The 19,195-nt window shown below is 37.1% G+C and overlaps 1 protein-coding gene and 1 long non-coding RNA gene across 11 annotated transcripts in view; one reads left to right on the forward strand and one right to left on the reverse strand.

Moving 5' to 3' along the window:
• The window catches only part of OSBPL8 (oxysterol binding protein like 8), a 196,096-nt gene that overhangs the window by 154,319 nt on the left and 22,582 nt on the right, over window positions 1-19,195 (reverse strand). The gene's annotated exons all lie outside the window — the stretch shown is intronic.
• Window positions 2,361-10,109, forward strand: LOC139080305 (uncharacterized). Its single transcript, XR_011534710.1, has 2 exons — window positions 2,361-2,482; window positions 7,746-10,109. It is a non-coding gene; the product is annotated as an uncharacterized lncRNA (long non-coding RNA).

Genomic DNA, 19,195 nt, shown 5'->3' on the forward strand with positions numbered 1-19,195 from the left:
ATATATTTACGCTAATTACTTACAAATGAAATTTTAATAATAAAGGTAAATTAATAATTTTATCAAATGTCCATTACAAATTTTTAACATAAATATTATTTATCAATGTATTCATTCACTTATATTCTTCCATCACCTGGTACTTAAACTAACTGTTTTAAGAATATCACTATAATTGCACATATAATACAAACAGGTTATATTTGCTGAGATAGATGACAATGGTAAATTTTAAATATTTGGCTTCAAGAACCCCAAAAATCAAAATGGCATACAAAGAGCTTATTATTTAATAAAAACCCACCAGGAAAAAGAATCAGTTTCCCCTCCCACTTATCTCCCACACACCATCCTATAAAACATCTCAAAGACAACAACTCTAAACAAAAGGCTATAAGATCCAAAATACGTGTAATTTAATTTTTTGGAAAGCTTTGTTATGAACTTCTTGGCATAAACAGATACCCCAAATATTTTAAATGAATGAATGAACTTGAAAGATACATACTAACATCATACTAGTTCTAAAAAGGGACAGGAGCAAATGGACTTCATTTCTCCTTTAGTGTAGCTGTTTCCTCCTCTGTGCCCTTAAAATGCTTCCAGTACAGAAGTGATCACACTGTATTTCTAAATATTTGTGTATCCATCTCTCTCATTTAGATCCAAAGCTCTTTTGGATTTAGATCTAAAGATAAGAGTGAGTTTATACAAATTAATGAGTGCCTGATAAGTGCCAGGCATCATGCTACCCTCTAGAGACCCAAAGTGCACAAACTACACATGGTCCATGACCTCATGTAGAGTCCATGAGGTCATGGGAAGCTTCTCATAAGAAGTGATGTTTTAAGTTGAGCCCTGAAGAATGAGTGGCAGTTAGCTAAACAAAGAATGGCAAGAAACATATTCCAAGCAGAGAGTATGTATAAGCCCTGAGGTAGGGGGCCACTCATATATCTTTCTATGTTTCCAGCAGCACCACATATTGCATAGTAGATCTATTACATTAGTGATAATGAGATGATGGAAGGACAGGAGGAAAAAAAATTAAGTCAATATAAGAACAGCCCTATTTCACTCAAGTTTGCGTATTTTGAATTTCACAACTCACATTTAAACATGCTACTAATTGGACCTTTTTAAGAAATGAAAATAGACCATTGGTGAGGATCCATTCAGTCCTGCTTCTCCTAGTCACCATAGGGTAAGGCGGCAGGGAAGCAATTAGAGCGGGCACAACTGTGACATCCTCTGCTCTAGAACAAGAAAGCTCTCAAAAGAATAATGCATTGGATAGCAAAGGCAAAGAATTTCTTTCCATCACCTTATTTATCTGCCATTTTCTTCCTAAAAGCATTTCTTGTACTTTAGGAATCCAATGACAGGGTCCAAATCTTTCTTACACCCACTAAATCAACACTAACATAGTGTGAATGATAATAACCTTAACTGTTCATAACATATACCTTGGGTTTTCACAGCAGCCAAAACTCAAGTCCTAATTATGCAAACATGCTGTGACTGTAAAGGAGTGTAAATAACAAGACTAATGTTTCTATCAAAATAAGTACATTAAAAACTGGTTGTGGAGGGGCTGGCCCCGTGGCTGAGTGGTTAAGTTCGCGTGCTCCACTGCAGGCGGCCCAGTGTTTCGTTGGTTCGAATCCTGGCGCGGACATGGCACTGCTCATCAAACCATGCTGAGGCAGCGTCCCACATGCCACAACTAGAAGGACCCACAACGAAGAATATACAACTATGTACCTGGGGGCTTTGGGGAGAAAAAGGAAAACAATAAAATCTTTAAAAAAAAAAAAAGTTGAAAATATTTAAAAAAAAAAAAAAAACTGGTTGTGGAAAACTGGAACCACTGTGCACTGTCAGTGGAAATGTAAAATGGTACAAATGCTGTGGAAAACAGTATGGTGGTTCCTCAAAAAGTTAAAAATAGGATTACCATATGATCCAGCATCTCCACTTCTGGGTATATATCCAGAAGAAGTGCAAGCAGAGTTTTGAAATAGGTATTTGTACATGCATGTTCATAGCAACATTATTCACAATAGCTAAAATGTGGAAGTGTCGATTGATGGATAAACAGATAAGCAAAACGTGGTATAAACATACAGTGGAATATCATTCAGCCTTAAAAAAGAAGGAAATTCTGACAAATGCTAAAACATGGATGAACTTTAAGGACATTATGCTAAGTAAAATAAGCCAGTCACAAAAAACCACATACTGTATGATTCCATTTATAGGAAGTATCTAGCCTAGTCAAAACCATAGAAACAACGTAGAACGGTGGTTGCCAGGAGCTAGGGGAAGGGGGAACAGGAGTTATTGTTTAATGATACAGAGTCTCAGTTTTGCAAGACAAAAACAGTTCTGGAGATGAACAGTGGTGATGGCTGCACAACAATATCAATGTACTTAACAGCACTGAACTTGTACTGAACAGCACTTAGAAATGGTTAAGACGGTAAATTTTGTATTATGTGTATTTTACCACAATTTTTTTTTTAATTTGGGAGGGAAAAAAGTGGTATAAATTTTTCCTATTTAGAAATAGCATAATTAGAGATCAGGTTCAAGAGATATCAACCTTCCTCAAAGACGAGAAATTTGTCTAGTTCTGTTTAGAAATTAATCAATGATAGTGGCATTGAGATCCCTTTCCATGATGCACTAGTTATTCAGAGAATCATTTAAGCTTGATAATCTCTTGTCTCATTTGTGAGCAAATGACCCTGCCCTTCATATTAATAGGTTAAATCTTTAATCTTTTAACTAAATTAGACTATGACTTTGCTGCTTCTTAAGGACTGCCCCCAAATTAACTAGTTTAAAACTCAAAGTTTTAAAAGAGTAAAAAAGTGCCTAAGTAAAATCCAACTATAACACATGAAAAAAAATGTGATATAATTAAGGTACATGGACAAGGTCCTAACCCAATACTTGATTTATTTGAACTTTAAAATGTCTACTCTCAAATTGGAAAACAGATAGCAGTTTAGAACCACAACAAAACTAACTGCAGATCAAATAAGACAAACATTTTAGGTCATATTATGAAGGGGGAATTGAAAATGGAATATTTACCTACTGCATGAAGAAATAACTTATCTTTGAGGGAGCACAAGAAATATAGAAAAATGGCCAAATGTAATAACATTTTAAACATTTTAAAAAAATTATAAAGGGAAAAAAATAAACACTATAAAGGGAAAACAAGCTACAAAGTTAGTAATTCTAATGTACAAAGAATCCCTTGAAGCATATAAGGTCTTAAGACCTCATTCATTTATTAAACTAATATTTTTGAGCACTTACTAAGTGTCAACCACAGTTCTAGGAGCTTAAGAAGAATTGGTCAGAATAAGTGATTATCCTTGGAGGGGGAGTTATTGACAGGAAGAGGGCATGAGAGAGCCTACTGGGGGCTGGAAATGTCCTCTATCTTGACTTGAGTGGTGGAAACCCCGGTGTATACACACATAAACATTCACTGAGCTATACACTTATGATTTGTGCACTTTAGTGAATATAAATTGTACATCAATTTTTTTGTGAAAGCTTATTTATTCTGCCTTCCATCATTGCTAACTGTTCATATATATCCTACTTCAATTTGAGTTCAAAGAACCTCAAAACAAACTTCTGGCGTAGCCAAAGAGTACTACATGTCTCACTGTGATGACAGATATTTTAAATAACCCAAGAGGAGAAAAGAGATGTATACGTTAAACAAAATATTAACATTAATAGGCAAATACTCAATTAAATCATTGGTACCTATTCACCAATATATAGCACAACAGAATTGAATGTTTCTCCAACAGCCATATGCTGCCAGATATGAATCTGACTATTTTTCTCTATATCAGTATTTCTCAATAGTCATTGGTGCACCAAATTCACAATTTTTGCCATGTACTACTAGCACAGTTATTTACTTAATTTTGTTTATTCACCTTTATTTTAACTTTAATTAGCCTTTTCTAATAAAATTCATGAATTTACTGGTTTGAGCCATAAGTCCCATTTTGTCTAACAGACATAATGCATAACTTTAAAAATTAAAAACGTTCAGCAATGTACTGGTTAAAGTCATCTCACACCACTATACCAAATACTGGGAGACCTTGCCACAAACTGTTTCATCCCTACATCCATTCCTGAGGCATTCACTTTCCCTGGTGTAATGGAGCATGATGAGATATAAAGAATATCAGTAAACCTCATTTCAATTCCGCGCCTCTACTAAGAACTAGCTGTGGACCTTTAGACAAACTATTTTTTTTTTTTATTAATGTTATGATAGATTACAACCTTGTGAGATTTCAGTTGTACATTTTTGTTAGTCATGTTGTGGGTACACCACTTCCCCCTCTGTGCCCTCCCCCCACCCCCCCTTTTCCCTGGTAACCACCGATCAGATCTCCATATCAATATACTAAATTCCACCTATGAGTGGCGTCATATAGAGTTCGTCTTTGTCTGACTGGCTTATTTCGCTTAACATAATACCCTCGAGGTCCATCCACGTTGTTGTGAATGGGCCAATTTTGTCTTTTTTTATGGCTCAGTAGTATTCCATTGTGTATATATACCACATCTTCTTTATCCAATCATCAGTTTCTGGGCATGTAGGCTGGTTCCACGTCTTGGCTATTGTAAATAATGCTGCGATGAACATAGGGGTGCAACGGACTCTTGAGATTTCTGATATCAGGTTCTTAGGATAGATACCCAGTAATGGGATGGCTGGGTCATAGGGTATTTCTATTTTTAACTTTTTGAGAAATCTCCATACTGTTTTCCATAGTGGTTGTACCAGTTTGCATTCCCACCAACAGTGTAGGAGGGTTCCTTTTTCTCCACAACCTCTCCAACATTTGTCACTCTTGGTTTTGGATGTTTTTGCCAATCTAACGGGTGTAAGGTGATATCTTAGTGTAGTTTTGATTTGCATTTCCCTGATGATTAGCGATGATGAACATCTTTTCATGTGTCTATTGGCCATATTCATATCTTCTTTTGAGAAATGTCTGTTCATGTCCTCTGCCCATTTTTTGATCGGGTTGTTTGTTTTTTTGCTGTTAAGCCGTGTGAGTTCTTTGTATATTATGGAGATTAACCCTTTGTCGGATAAGTGGCTTGTGAATATTTTTTCCCAATTAGTGAGCTGTTTTTTTGTTTCAATTCTGTTTTCCCTTGCCTTGAAGAAGCTCTTTAGTCTGATGAAGTCCCATTTGTTTATTCTTTCTATTGTTTCCCTCAACTGAGGAGTTACAGTGTCCGAAAAGATTCTTTTGAAACTGATGTCAAAGAGTGTACTGCCTATATTCTCTTCCAAAAGACTTATTGTCTCAGGCCTAATCTTTAGGTCTTTCATCCATTTTGAGTTTATTTTGGTGTGTGGTGAAAAAGACTGGTCAATTTTCAATCTTTTGCATGTGGCTGTCCAGTTTTCCCAGCACCATTTGTTGAAAAGACTTTCTTTTCTCCATTGTAGGCCCTCTGCTCCTTTGTCGAAGATTAGCTGTCCACAGATGTGTGGTTTTATCTCTGGGCTTTCAATTCTGTTCCATTGATCTGTGGACCTGTTTTTGTACCAGTACCATGCTGTTTTGATCACTGTAGCTTTGTAGTATGTTTTGAAATCTGGGATTGTGATTCCACCGGCTTTGTTTTTCTTGCTCAGGATTGCTTTAGCAATTCGTGGTCTTTTGTTGCCCCATATGAATTTTAGGATTGTTTGTTCAATATCTGTGAAGAATGTTCTTGGGATTCTGATTGGGATAGCATTGAATCTGTATATTGCTTTAGGTAGTATGGACATTTTAACTATGTTTATTCTTCCAATCCATGTGCAAGGAATGTCTTTCCATCTCTTTATGTCATCGTCAATTTCTTTCAAGAAAGTCTTGTAGTTTTCATTGTATAGATCCTTCACTTCCTTGGTTAAGTTTATCCCAAGGTATTTTATTCTTTTCGTTGTGATTGTGAATGGGATTGAGTTCTTGAGTTCTTTTTCTGTTAGTTCATTGTTAGTGTATAGAAATGCTACTGATTTATGCACGTTAATTTTATACCCTGCTACTTTGCTGTAGTTGTTGATTATTTCTAATAGTTTTTCTGTGGATTCTTTGGGGTTTTCTATATATAAGATCATGTCGTCTGCAAACAACGAGAGTTTGACTTCTTCGTTACCTATTTGGATTCCTTTTATTTCTTTTTCCTGCCGAATTGCTCTGGCCAGCACCTCCAGTACTATGTTGAATAGGAGTGGTGAAAGTGGGCACCCTTGTCTTGTTCCTGTCCTCAGACGGATGGCTTTCAGTTTTTGTCCATTGAGTATGATGTTGGCTGTGGGTCTATCATATATGGCCTTTATTATGTTGAGGTACTTTCCTTCTATACCCATTTTACTGAGGGTTTTTATCATAAATGGGTGTTGGATCTTGTTGAATGCTTTCTCTGCATCTATTGAGATGATCATGTGGTTTTTGTTTTTCATTTTGTTGATGTAGTGTATCACGTTGATTGACTTGCGGATGTTGAACCATCCCTGTGTCCCTGGTATAAATCCCACTTGATCATGGTGTATAATCTTTTTGATGTATTGCTGTAATCGGTTTGCCAAAATTTTGTTGAGGATTTTTGCATCTATGTTCATCAGTGATATCGGCCTGTAGTTCTCCTTCTTTGTGTTGTCCTTGTCAGGTTTGGGGATCAGGGTGATGTTGGCTTCATAGAATGTGTTAGGGAGTTCTCCATCTTTCTCAATTTTCTGGAACAGTTTGAGGAGAATAGGTATTAAGTCTTCTTTGAATGTTTGGTAGAATTCTCCAGAGAAGCCGTCTGGTCCTGGACTCTTATTTTTGGGGAGGTTTTTGATTACCGTTTCTATTTCCTTACTTGTGATTGGCCTATTCAGATTCTCCATTTCTTCCTGATTCAGTTTGGGGAGATTGTAGGAGTCTAGGAATTTGTCCATTTCTTCCAGGTTGTTCAATTTGTTGGCATATAGTTTTTCATAGTATTCTCTTATGATCTCTTGTATTGCGTTGGTATCTAGACAAACTATTTTTTATCTCTGGGCCTCGGTTTCCTCATAAGCAAGATTATGAAGCTAAAATGGACATTACCCAGATTCCTTACAACTCTAACATTCTACAATCTAACAGCCAGCAGTTTTACCACTTGTCTAAATATTGCTGACATAACCACTGCAATGCAGAAGAATATAAATTGTAAGGTACCATCCGTCTCAACTTTAAGGTCCATACTAGGACCTGTCTTCAAAGTAACATATTAAAGGGGAAAAAAGAATGTGAGGCAGCTGACAATAACCACAAAAGATCAATAAAACACACTACAGTTTTCTAAGTTTTTTCAAATTCAGTTAAAACTTTTTTTACCCTTACATGACCAGCACAGTCAGCTCCTCAAAAAAAAGAAATCAGTTCAAGTAGGTAATCAAAGCAATATTTATATATCTTAAATATTTTATTACACACACACGTCCAATCTTTTGATAGAATGGCATTTTCATTGACTATGGATCTACAGATTAGAGTTAAGCATCATCTTTCTTGCTTAAACCACAGCTATAATACATTGTCTGAGATCTCTAGTGTTAGTTCTTTAAAATGAAGCAAAGCTTAAAAACACTTGCAAAGCCATCAATTTAGAGAATCCTCCTAAATGTTTACAATTTGTTTTCCTGCATTTTCCAGTTATCCACACCAAGCCCCAAGGGAGCCACGTGCACGAGCCCAGATGGATGTCTACAGAAGCAGTGGGTTCTACAGAAGCAATACAGGAGAAGAACTCTGAGCTTAGGAAGCCCATATTTTTTATAATGGGCAGCAAGCATGCCTACCCTTTCCTCAGGAGGAAGACACTATCTCTGTCTTCCAGGGCTAATCACTACCCAAATATCCCTGAAAAAAAGTCCAGAACAAAAGGCAGTTAGTGCTTTATTTGCAAGACATGCAGAAACACAAGACACCAACAGAGAATTATCTTCCAACAGTCTGTTCATCCCCATCTACTTAGCTACTGTCAAATACAACACCTCATAACATTTCATGTAGAGCTATATGTTATCATTAATAATAGATCAAATCATCAGTGATTCACAAGCCTTTCCTAAAACCATTTCTGCAAATGTCTACTGAGAGGTGTGATTAGCAAACTTTTTCTATCTGCTTTTAAACAATTTGAAGAATCTTTTTACATATAAATCACACCTTGTCAAGTCCAGTCTTAATTACTGAATGCCTCCTACATCAAAGTTAACCATCATTCAAAAAGATCCAAGCATCAAAATGGTGGCATAGGAGCCCCCAGCCTCTGTCTCCCCACAAAGACCAACAATTAGACAGCTATCCATGAACGAAAACAGCTTTGGGAGAGATCTGGAGTCCACTTAAAAGACTTCAGCAACACAATGGAACCAAAAAACAGAGAATAACCACACAAAAAGGGAAGGCAAACAGCTTCATTTTGCCTACATCATCCATCCCCTGGCACCAAGAGGGAAATCCCTAGCTAGAAAAAGTTCCCCTTGCCGGGAAAGGAAAAGCAGAGTGAGCAATTAGCTTCCCCAGCCCTTCTGGGCACTGCACAAAGGACCTGCTTTGATTTCACCCCACCCAGAGACGGGCAGAGCTGACACATATAGACAGTAAGAAAAATAAAGAATAGCAGGAGGTAACCAATATTGGCCACACAGTGGGAGTGACCACTGCTCCCAGCGCCCTGCTCTGCAGAGGATCCTGGCAGCTTTCTCCACTGAAAAAACGAACGGCCAGCACAGCAGCTGCAGACCACCTGCAGATTTCACCAGCTTTTGCCCCACGGTTATTTACCTTCAGTGACACCCACTTGCCTGAGTTCCTCCCCACACCTTCCCCTCATCTGCCTCTACTGGAGCCTGGGACCATACCAGCAGCCAACCCAGGCCTTTGCAGCTGCAAGAGTGGAAAATGTCAGCCCAGACACCCACAGCTGACCTCCACTACCATGTGCATGCTCAGAACTACCCACTCCAGCTGTGCATTTGCATGCCACTGGCCTGATGCCTGACACCAAACTCCACTGCCATAAGTACACCTGGGGTGGAACATGCAGCCATGGAAGAGCACACCAACAGCCGGGGCCACTGGAGCTGCTTGCAGGTCCAAATCAGACCCTATCTTCTGTCAGTGGCCTGTACACTTCGCTCACTGGCAGCTAACCCCTCCAGCTGTGCGCCTGCGCCTGACCTGACCCCCATCACTGGCCTCTGACGCTATGCACCCGTGGCAAGACGCAGCAGCCATATGGTAGTGCACACCAATGACCCAAGCCCCCACAGATGTCAGTGTGCCCGCAGCTGGCTCCAGCCCTTGCTGCCTACTCTGGGCCCTACCATTACATGCGTATTTGCAACCACAACTGCCACTACACAGGCACCTGAAGCTGGACCCTGAAGCTGAGTGTGTGCACATCACCAGCTCTGGCCACTAATAGTGCTTGCCCTGGACCCTAGCCACTGGACCTGGAGGTGGCACTGAGGACTCTAACAGCCCTTGAAGCCTCTGCAGATTCCCCGCAGTACTAGCCAAGGAACACACAACTGTTGGTGCTATGAACCCTAATGACCTGAGCAAATGAGCCACCACGCCACCTCCAGACCCAGTGCTGCCACATGCTCCTGCACTTGGCACCCTGCACCACTAGACTTAGAGTCACAGTATGCTCCAGCATGGCCCCACCTGCAGGTGAAAATCTTCCCTTACTGAAATTAATCCATAAAGTTGGGAAGGGGTGACTGCTTCTTCACATACACAGACACCTACACAAAGCTACAGGGATCACGAAATATCAGGGAAACATAACTCAACCAAAGGAATACAGTACACTTCCAGTAACTGGCCCCAGTGAAATGGAGATCCAGGAATTGCCCAACAAAGAATTCAAAATAATCATTCTAAAGACATTCAGAGAGCTACAAGCGAACACAGACAAACAATTCAGCAATATCAGGAAAACAATACAAGAACAGGATGAGATGTTCACCAAAGAGATAGAAAACATTATTTAAAAAAAACAAACAGAAATTTTGGAGCTGAAGAATACAATAACTAAACCAAAGAATTCAATAGGGAGTGTCAACAGCAGATGAGACCAAGCAGAAAAAATAATCCATGAGTTTGAAGACAGATCTTTTGAAATTTTCCAGTTAAAGAAGCAAAAAGAAAAAAAAAGGAATGAAGAAACCTACGGGTCTTATGGGTCACCCTTAAAAGAAACAAGGTGTGCATTACTGGAGTCCCAGCAGGAGAAGTGAGGGAGAAAGCGGTAGAAAACTTAAAGAAATAATGGCTAAGAACTTCTCAAACTTGAGGAGAAATATGGACATCCAAGTTCATGAAGCTAATAAGTTATCCCAAAATTTCAATACAAAATGATCTTCTCCAAGACACACAAAAATAAAACAGTCTAAAATCAAAAACAAAGAGAGAATTTTAAAAGCAAGGAGAGAAAAAGCATTTCTTGTATACAAGGGAACCCCCATAAGTCTATCAGTGGATTTCTCAGCAAAGATCTTGCAGGCCAGGAGAGAATACGATATATTCAAAGTGCTGAAAGAAACAGTCAACCAAGAATACCTTACCCAGTAAAACTGCCCTTCAGAAATGAAGGCAAGATGAAGACTTCCCCAAACAAACAAAAGCTGAGGGAGTTCTTCACCAGTAGACCTACCTTATAAGAAATGCTGAAAGGAATTGTTCAAGCTGAAACTAAAGGACACTCATTAGTAACATGAAAACTTACAAAATAAACACCACACTGGTAAAGAAAGTATACAGTCAGATTCAGAATACTCTTAACCACTTAACTTAGTTACCACTTAACTTAGTTAACTTAGTTATCCACTTAACTCTAGCATAAAGGTGGAAGGACAAAAGTACTAAGAAATAGCTATGGGGGCTGGCTCAGTGGTATAGTAGTTAGGTTCACGCATTCCACTTTGGCGGCCTGGGGTTCATGGGTTTGGATGCCTGGCACAGACGTACACACTGCTCAGACTACAGCCGTGCTGTGGTAGCATCCTACATGCAAAACAGAGGAAGACTGGCACAGATGTTGGCTCAAGGACACTCTTCCTCAAGCAAAAAGAGGCAGATTGGCAACAGATATTAGCTGGGGCCAATATTCCTCACACACACACACAAAAACCCAGCTATAGCTACAATAATTTGTAGATGGATATACAATATAAAAAGATGTAAAGTGTGACATTAAAAACAAAATGTTAAGGAGAAGGAAAAAAAGAACACAGTTTTTTATAAGACCAAAGTTAAGTTGTTATCAGCTTAAAATAAACTGTTATATCTGTAAGAAATTTCAGGTAATCCTCAGAGTAACCACGAAACAAAAACCTACAGAAGGTACACACAAAATAAAGAGAAGGGAATCAAAGCATACCACTACAGAAAATCATCAATTCACAAACAAAGAAAGCACGAGAGGCAGAAAGGAACTACAAAACAGCCAGAAAATAATTAACAAGATGGCAAAAGTAAGTCCCTACCTATGTGTCAATAATTACTTTAAATGTAAATGGATTACATCCTCTGATCAAAAGGCACAGAGCAGCTGAATGGATATAAAACAAGACCCAACTATATGCTGCCTATAAGAGACTCACTTTGGTTTCAAGGACACACAGAGGCTCCAAGTGAAAAGATGGAAAAAGATATTTCATGCAAATGGAAACCAAAAGAGAGTCAGTGTAGCCATACTTTTATCACACAAAACAGACTTGAAGTCAAAAAGTATAACAAGATAAGTGAAATAAGCCAGCGAAAGAAGGATAATCTGTATATGACTCCACTCATATGAGGAATTTAAAATTATGGACTAAGAACAGTTTAGTGGATACCAGGGGAAAGGTGGGGTGGGGGGTGGGCACAAAGGGTGAAGTGGTGCATCTACAACATGACTGACAAACATTAATGTACAACTGAAATTTCACAAGATTGTAACCTATCAATAACTCAATAAAAAAAAAAAGTATAACAAGAGCCAAAGGTCATTACATGATAAAGGAGTCAATTCATCAAGAGGCCATAACAATTATAAATATATATTCACCCAACATCAGAGCAACTAAATATATTAAGCAAATACTAACAGATCTGAAGAGAGCAACAGCAACACAGTAATAGTAGGGGACTTGAAAACACCACTTTCAACAATGGATAGATCATCCAGACAGAAAACCAATAAGAGAACTCTGGACTTGAACTATACTTTAGACCAAATAGACCTAACAGACCTATACAGAACATTCTATCCACAGCATAGAATATTCTTCTCAAGCATACACGGAGTATTATCTAGGACAGATCATACGTTAGGTCACAAAACAAGTCTTAGCAAATTTTAAAAGACTGAAATCATACCAAACATTGCTTCCAACCACAATTGTATGAATCTAGAAATCAACAACAGGTAGAAAACTGGAAAATTTACAAATATGTGGAAATTATACAGTATGCTCCTGAAGGACCAATGAGTCAAAGAGGAAATCAAAAAATATCTTGAAATAAATGAAAATGGAAATAAAACATACCAAAACTTATGGGATGCTGCAGAAGCAGTGCTAAGAAGTAAGTTTCCAGTGGTAAATGCCTAAATTTAAAAAAATGAAAGATCTCAAATAAACAATCTAACTTTACAACTTAAGGAACTAGAAAAACAAGAACAAACTAAGTCCAAAGTTAGCAGAAGGAAGAAGCTAAAGATCAGAGAGGAAATAAATGAAATACAAAAACAACGCCAAAGAGCAACAAAACTAAGTTGGTTTTCTGAAAAGACAAACGAAATTGACATATTTGCTAGACTTACCAAGAAGAAAAGAGAGAAGATTCAAATAACTAAAACAAAAATGAAAAAAGTGACACTACAACTGATACTACAGAAATACAAAGAATCATAGGAGACTATGATGAACAATATATACAACAAACTGGACAACTTGGAAGAAATGGAGAAAATCCTAGAAACATGCTACCTACCAAGTCTGAATCAGGAAGAAACAGAAAACCTGAAAAGACCAATAACGAGTAAAAAGATTGAATCAATAATCAAAAACTCCCAACAAAGAAAAGCCAAGGACCAGATACCTTCAGAGGTGAATTCTAACAAATATTTAAAGAATTAACACCAGTTCTTCTCAAACTCTCCCAAAAAAATGAAGAGGAGGGAATACTCCCAAACTCATTTTCAAGGCTAGCATTGCCCTGACACCAAAGGCAGCTAAGGATACCACAAGAAAAGAAAACTACAGGCCAATATCCTTGATGAATATAGATGTAAAAATTCACAACAAAATACTAGCAAACAGGATTCATTAGCACATTAAAAGGATCATACACCATGATCAAGTGGGATTTATCCCTGGGATGTAAGGATAGTTCAACATACGCAAATCAATAAATGTGATGCACCACATTAATAGAAGGAAAGACAAAAATCATATGATCATCTCAGTACATGCAGAAAAGCATTTGACAAAATTCAAAATTCAACATCCTTTCAAGATTTTTTAAAAACTCAGCAAATTGGGTATAGAAGGAATATATATAGCAACATAAAGGCCATTACGACAAACCCACAGCTAACATCATACTCAACAATGAAAAGTTAAAAGCTTTCCCACTATGATCAGGAAGAAGACAAAGGTGCTCCCTCACCACTCCTATTCAGTACAGTACTGAAAGTCCTGGCCAGAGCAATTAAGCAAGAAAAAGAAATAAAAGGCATCCAAATTGGAAAGGAAGAAGCAAAAGTGTCTTCGTTTGCTGATGACATGATCTTGTATATAGAAAATCCTAAAGACTCCACCAAAAAACTATTAGACCTAATAAACAAATTGAGTAAAGTTAAAGGATGCAAAATCAATATACAAAAATTAGTTGCATTTCTATACACTAATTTTGAAATATTTGAAAAAGAAACACAGAAAACAACCCCATTTACAATAGCTTCAAAAAGAATAAGAAAACCTAGGAATAAATTGAACCAAGGAAGTGAAAGATCTATACAGTGAAAACTATAAGACACTGAGGAAAGACACTGAAGAAGACACAAATAAATATAAAGATATCCTGTGTTCATGGATCAGAAGAATTAATATTGTTAAACGTACATACTGTCAAAAGCCATCTATAGATTCAGTGCAATCCCTACCAAAATTTCAATGGCAGTTTTCACAGAACTAGAAAAAACAATCCTAAAAGTCATACAGAACCACAAAAGACCCAGAATAGCCAAAGCAATCTTAAGAAAGAAGAACAAAGCTGAAGGTATCACACTTCCTCTTTTCAAACTATATTACAAAGCTATAATAATCAAAACAGACACACAGACCAATGGAACAGAACAGAGAGCCCATACATAGTGTCAACTATTATTTGACATGAGAACTAAAAATATTAACAGGGAAAGGATAATCTCTTCAATAAATAGCACTGGGAAAACTGAATAGCCACATGCCAAAGTATGAAACTGGATCTCTCTCCTACACCATACACAAAAATCAACTCAAAATGGATTAAGGACTTAAATGTAAGGCCTGAAACTATAAAACTCCCAGAAGGAAACATAGGGAACCTCCCTGACATTGATCTTGGCAATGATTTTTTTGATATGACACCAAAAGCACAGGCAACAAAAGCAAAAATAAACAAGACTTTATGAAACTAAAAAGCTTCTGCACAGCAAAAGAAACAATCAACAATATGAAAAGGCAACCAATGGAATGAGAAAAAAATATCTGCGAACCCTATGTCCGATAAGGGATTAATATCCAAAATATGTAAGAAACTCATACAACTAAATAGAAAAAAAATCTGATTTAAACATGGGCAGAGGACTTGAATAGACTTTTTCCAAAGAAGACATACAAATGGCCAAGAAGTACATGAAAAGGTGATCGACACCTCTAATGATCAAGGAAATGCAGATCAAAACCACAATGAGGTATCATCTCACACCTGTTAAAATGGCCATCATCAAAAAAATAAGAGAACAAATACTGGCAAAGACATGGAGAAAAGGGAACGCTTGTGCACTGTTGGTGGGAATGTAAATTGGTACAGTCAGTATGGGAAAAAGTACAGAGGTTCCTCAAAAAAATAAAAAATAGAACTACCATATGATCCAGCAATTCCATTTCTGGGTACTTACCTGAAGGAAATGAAATCACTATCTTGAAAAGACCTGCACTTCCATTTTTACTGCAGCATTATTCATAACAGCCAAGATATGGAAAAGACCTAATGTCCAAGATGAATGGATAAAGAAGATGTGGTGTATATATATATATACATAATAGAATATTATTCAACCATAAAAAGGAAAGAAATCCTGCCATTTGCAACAACATGGATGGACCCTGAGGGCATCATGCTAAGTAAAATAAGTCAGAAAAAGACAAATACTGTATGACCTCACTTATAGGAAGAATCTAAAAACACTGAACTCTGTAGAAACAGAGCATAGAATGGTGGTTGCCAGGAGCCAAGGGGTGGGAGAAATGGGGAGATGTTGCTCAAAGGGTACAAACTTCCAGGTATAAGATAAATAAGTTCCAAAGATGTAATGTACAGCACGGTGACTATAGTTAACAATCCCGAAGTGTACACTTAAAAGTTGCTATGATAATAGAGCTTTAAGGTTCTTACCACAACAACACAACGTGGTAATTATGTGAGGTAAAGGATGTGTTAACTAACCTTATTGTGGTAAACATTTCACAACATATACATCTATCAAATCATCACATTGTACACCTTAAAATTATACAATGTTATATGTCAATTATATTCCAATGAAGCTGGGGGGAGGTGGGAAGCCTGAAGCTGGTATTTATTTTTGAAACTCACCTTCTTGCACAGTATCTGGCACATAACAACTACCGAAAAATAAATTCATTAACTGAATAAAGGAAATTAGAAAAAATTCTTAAAAGCAATTAAGACTAGATAGTTTAAATCATTCACTTAAGGGTATGAACAAAAGACAGTGGAAAAGCAATTGAAGTGTAAAGCAGTCTAGTCTTCAGGGGCACTTCATAAATGCCATATTATGATCACAACAAATCTATAAAGGCTGAAAGGTTTGGGCTCAGCCAAGAAATAGTTAATACTGTATTATAAAATTAAGGAAATATTATGTCAACCTAGAATATTATGATAAAGAAATATTATGTCAACCTCTGTAGAGCAGTAGTGGATCTTTTTCCACCTGTCCACATCCACTTCCCCTTTGTGTGATAACATGCACCTTGATCTTCCTTTGAGGAAAGCATCCTTCCTCCAATTCATGCCATCTTGGTATTCCACCTTCTCCTACCAAAGAGTGGGTGATAAACCCAAGGTAGGCCAATCAGGCCCTATCTGTCTCACTCTGAATCATGAGCAGAGTGATCACATGAACGGAAAAACAATTAGAGAAGAACTCTCTCTCCTAACAGAGGTTCCATAAAGACTATCCATTGCTCCCTGCTCTCTAATCCCTGAAGCTGCTCGAGTCTGTTGTTTCTAAAACTCAGAGAATATGAGCTTATCATTCTGGTAAATTATTTGATTTAAGTTAGCCAAAGCTTCCCATTGCTTGAACCAAAGATCCCTAAATGGACAGATGCTATTTCAACCATTTATTAACAAAACAGGAGACCTCTGAATAACAAAACAAAATAAAAGTTAACTTGAAAATATTTTTAAATAAATTTACAAAAGTGAAATCAATGTCAGGTCTACAACATAAAACATCATATATGCTATCATAAGAAAAAAAGACAACAATAGTGTAATATTCACCTACATGTTTTAATTCCATTAAATAAGATCTATCATATGAACATCAGGCAAGATCAGGTTTTCATCAGAATCATAAAGAGAAAAAACTGTGTTTAATCAGAAATATGATCTCTACCTCAATTTTAGTCTGAATCTGGATCTTACTATCCAAGGCACTTCCTCCGGAGCTCCTGCTTCATATCTTCTCACCCACCATCAAATGAAGGATTTGTGGTCAACTGCATGATTAGTACTAAGAAGAGAGACATATCTAAAAATATCTATTTCAGCAGCTGACTGACAGTTCCATTTGTCTGACTGATCTTATAATCTACTGCAGTCTTTATAAAGCAAACACGAGAGCGGACACAGAGTGATGACCAATCCTTCTTAGGCCCTGGACCACAATCAGCCTATACCAACAACTTAAACAGGGGAAGCTATTAACCCACTGCTACCTCATCGCCCACCTGTTTTCAAAAATTCTAAGTTGTGTCAAGTGCAAAGGTTAGAAACGTCTTTCAAAGGAGAAATGTGATTTCAGTAGGAAGAAAAAAATACACATGTATTTCTACTATAGGCTAGGACACATTCATACAAGTTAAATAAAATACATAATCAGGATCCATCAACTTTTCCAGTATGTGAGAAGTGAAGAAAAAGGAATACAAAATAAATGGAAAATAAAACCCCTGTCTACGATGCACACAATTTAATCAGAAGGAATACACATGGAATATATATTATTGACTTGGTAAGTAAGAATCAATACATAATTGAATTGTTACGTTTACCTTTTCTCCTATTATTTTTACTCTAAAGTAAGGCAGTTTAAGAAAAGAAGAAAAATGAAAGCATCTGGGTACCTTTCAGAGACCAAGAATGGTAAACATTAATTTAGGATTTTTTACTTCTATTTACATGTGGTCAGAAATGAAATTAAATACAATCTGTATAGAACATATTTCTTCAATCAACATGTTCCCACTAAGCACACACTACAATTTTGGCAACTGCCATGAGAGCTTCTCACATATGCAAAAGACTGTTTTAGCCAAGGCTAGGACTTTCTGTTAAAGAGAAACAGGAGAGGGAGAAAAAGAAAGATATGATTTTAAAGCAGTTGAAAAGTGTTACAATTTCATTTCCTGTCAAGTTCCAGATTTGGTATTTAAACATTTGGCTTCTGGTACACACTTTTGCTACTGCAACCCCAATTTACAGACTTTCTCAAAAATCCTATGTACCACTGGAAGCTAGAGTTGTTTACTACCCATGAGAGTGAGGAAAAGCAAGAACATGACTACTACCTAATCCCCTCTCGCCAGCTCAGAGTACTTAACATCCTCCTTAATACAAACAGTGTCTGCCCTGGACAAGACCAAGCACAAGGCCCCTGTGGGCGGCAACATCTTTGAAAGCAGAAACTAAGAAAAACAAGTAAATGAAAAACAAAAATCAATACCACCTACACAAACACAAGCAACAAGGGCAAGAGAGTAAATTATGCAAAGTTTTTTTTTATATTTTCAAAACAATAATGGGTTGGAGGATTTACACTATCTCCAGAACTTATTATAAAAATAAAGTAAAAGAGTGTGATAATGGCATACCACATATATATAAACAGAACAGAATAGGGAGCCCAGAAATGAACCACACATATATGGTTGATTAATTTTCAACAAGTGTCAAGGAACACCAATAGAAAAATATTTTCAATAAAAAATATATATTCATTAAAAGAAAAAAACTTTGACTCTTACACTAACCACAAAAATTAAAATTAATCACAGAGTGAAATATAAAAGCCAACTCTATAAAACTTCTAGAATAAAATGTGAGAGAAAAACCATCACAAATTGGGGGTAGACAAAAATTTCTTAGGAGACTAAATAGACAAATCATGCCTCAAAAATAAAAGTCCAGGACCAAACGGCATCTCTGGAGATTTCTACCAAACCTTCAGGGAAGATTTAATACCCTTCCTTCTCAAACTATTATAGAAAATTGAGGAAGATGGAGCACTTTCTAACACATTCTACAAGGCCAACATCACCCAGATCCCAAAACCAGAAAAGGACAAGACAAAGAAGGAGAATTACAGGCCAATATCACTGAAGAACATAGATGCAAAAATCCTCAAGAAAATATTGGCAAACCGAATACAGCAATACATGAAAAAGATCATACACCATGATGGAGTGGAATTTATACCAGGGACACAGGGATGGTCCAACATCCGCAAGTCAATCAACATGATCCACCACATTAACAAAATGAGGAACAAAAACCACAAGATCATCTCAATAGACACAGAGAAAGCA

This window comes from Equus przewalskii, chromosome 29 (assembly GCF_037783145.1).
Source record: "Equus przewalskii isolate Varuska chromosome 29, EquPr2, whole genome shotgun sequence".
Classification (NCBI taxonomy): Eukaryota; Metazoa; Chordata; class Mammalia; order Perissodactyla; family Equidae; genus Equus; species Equus przewalskii.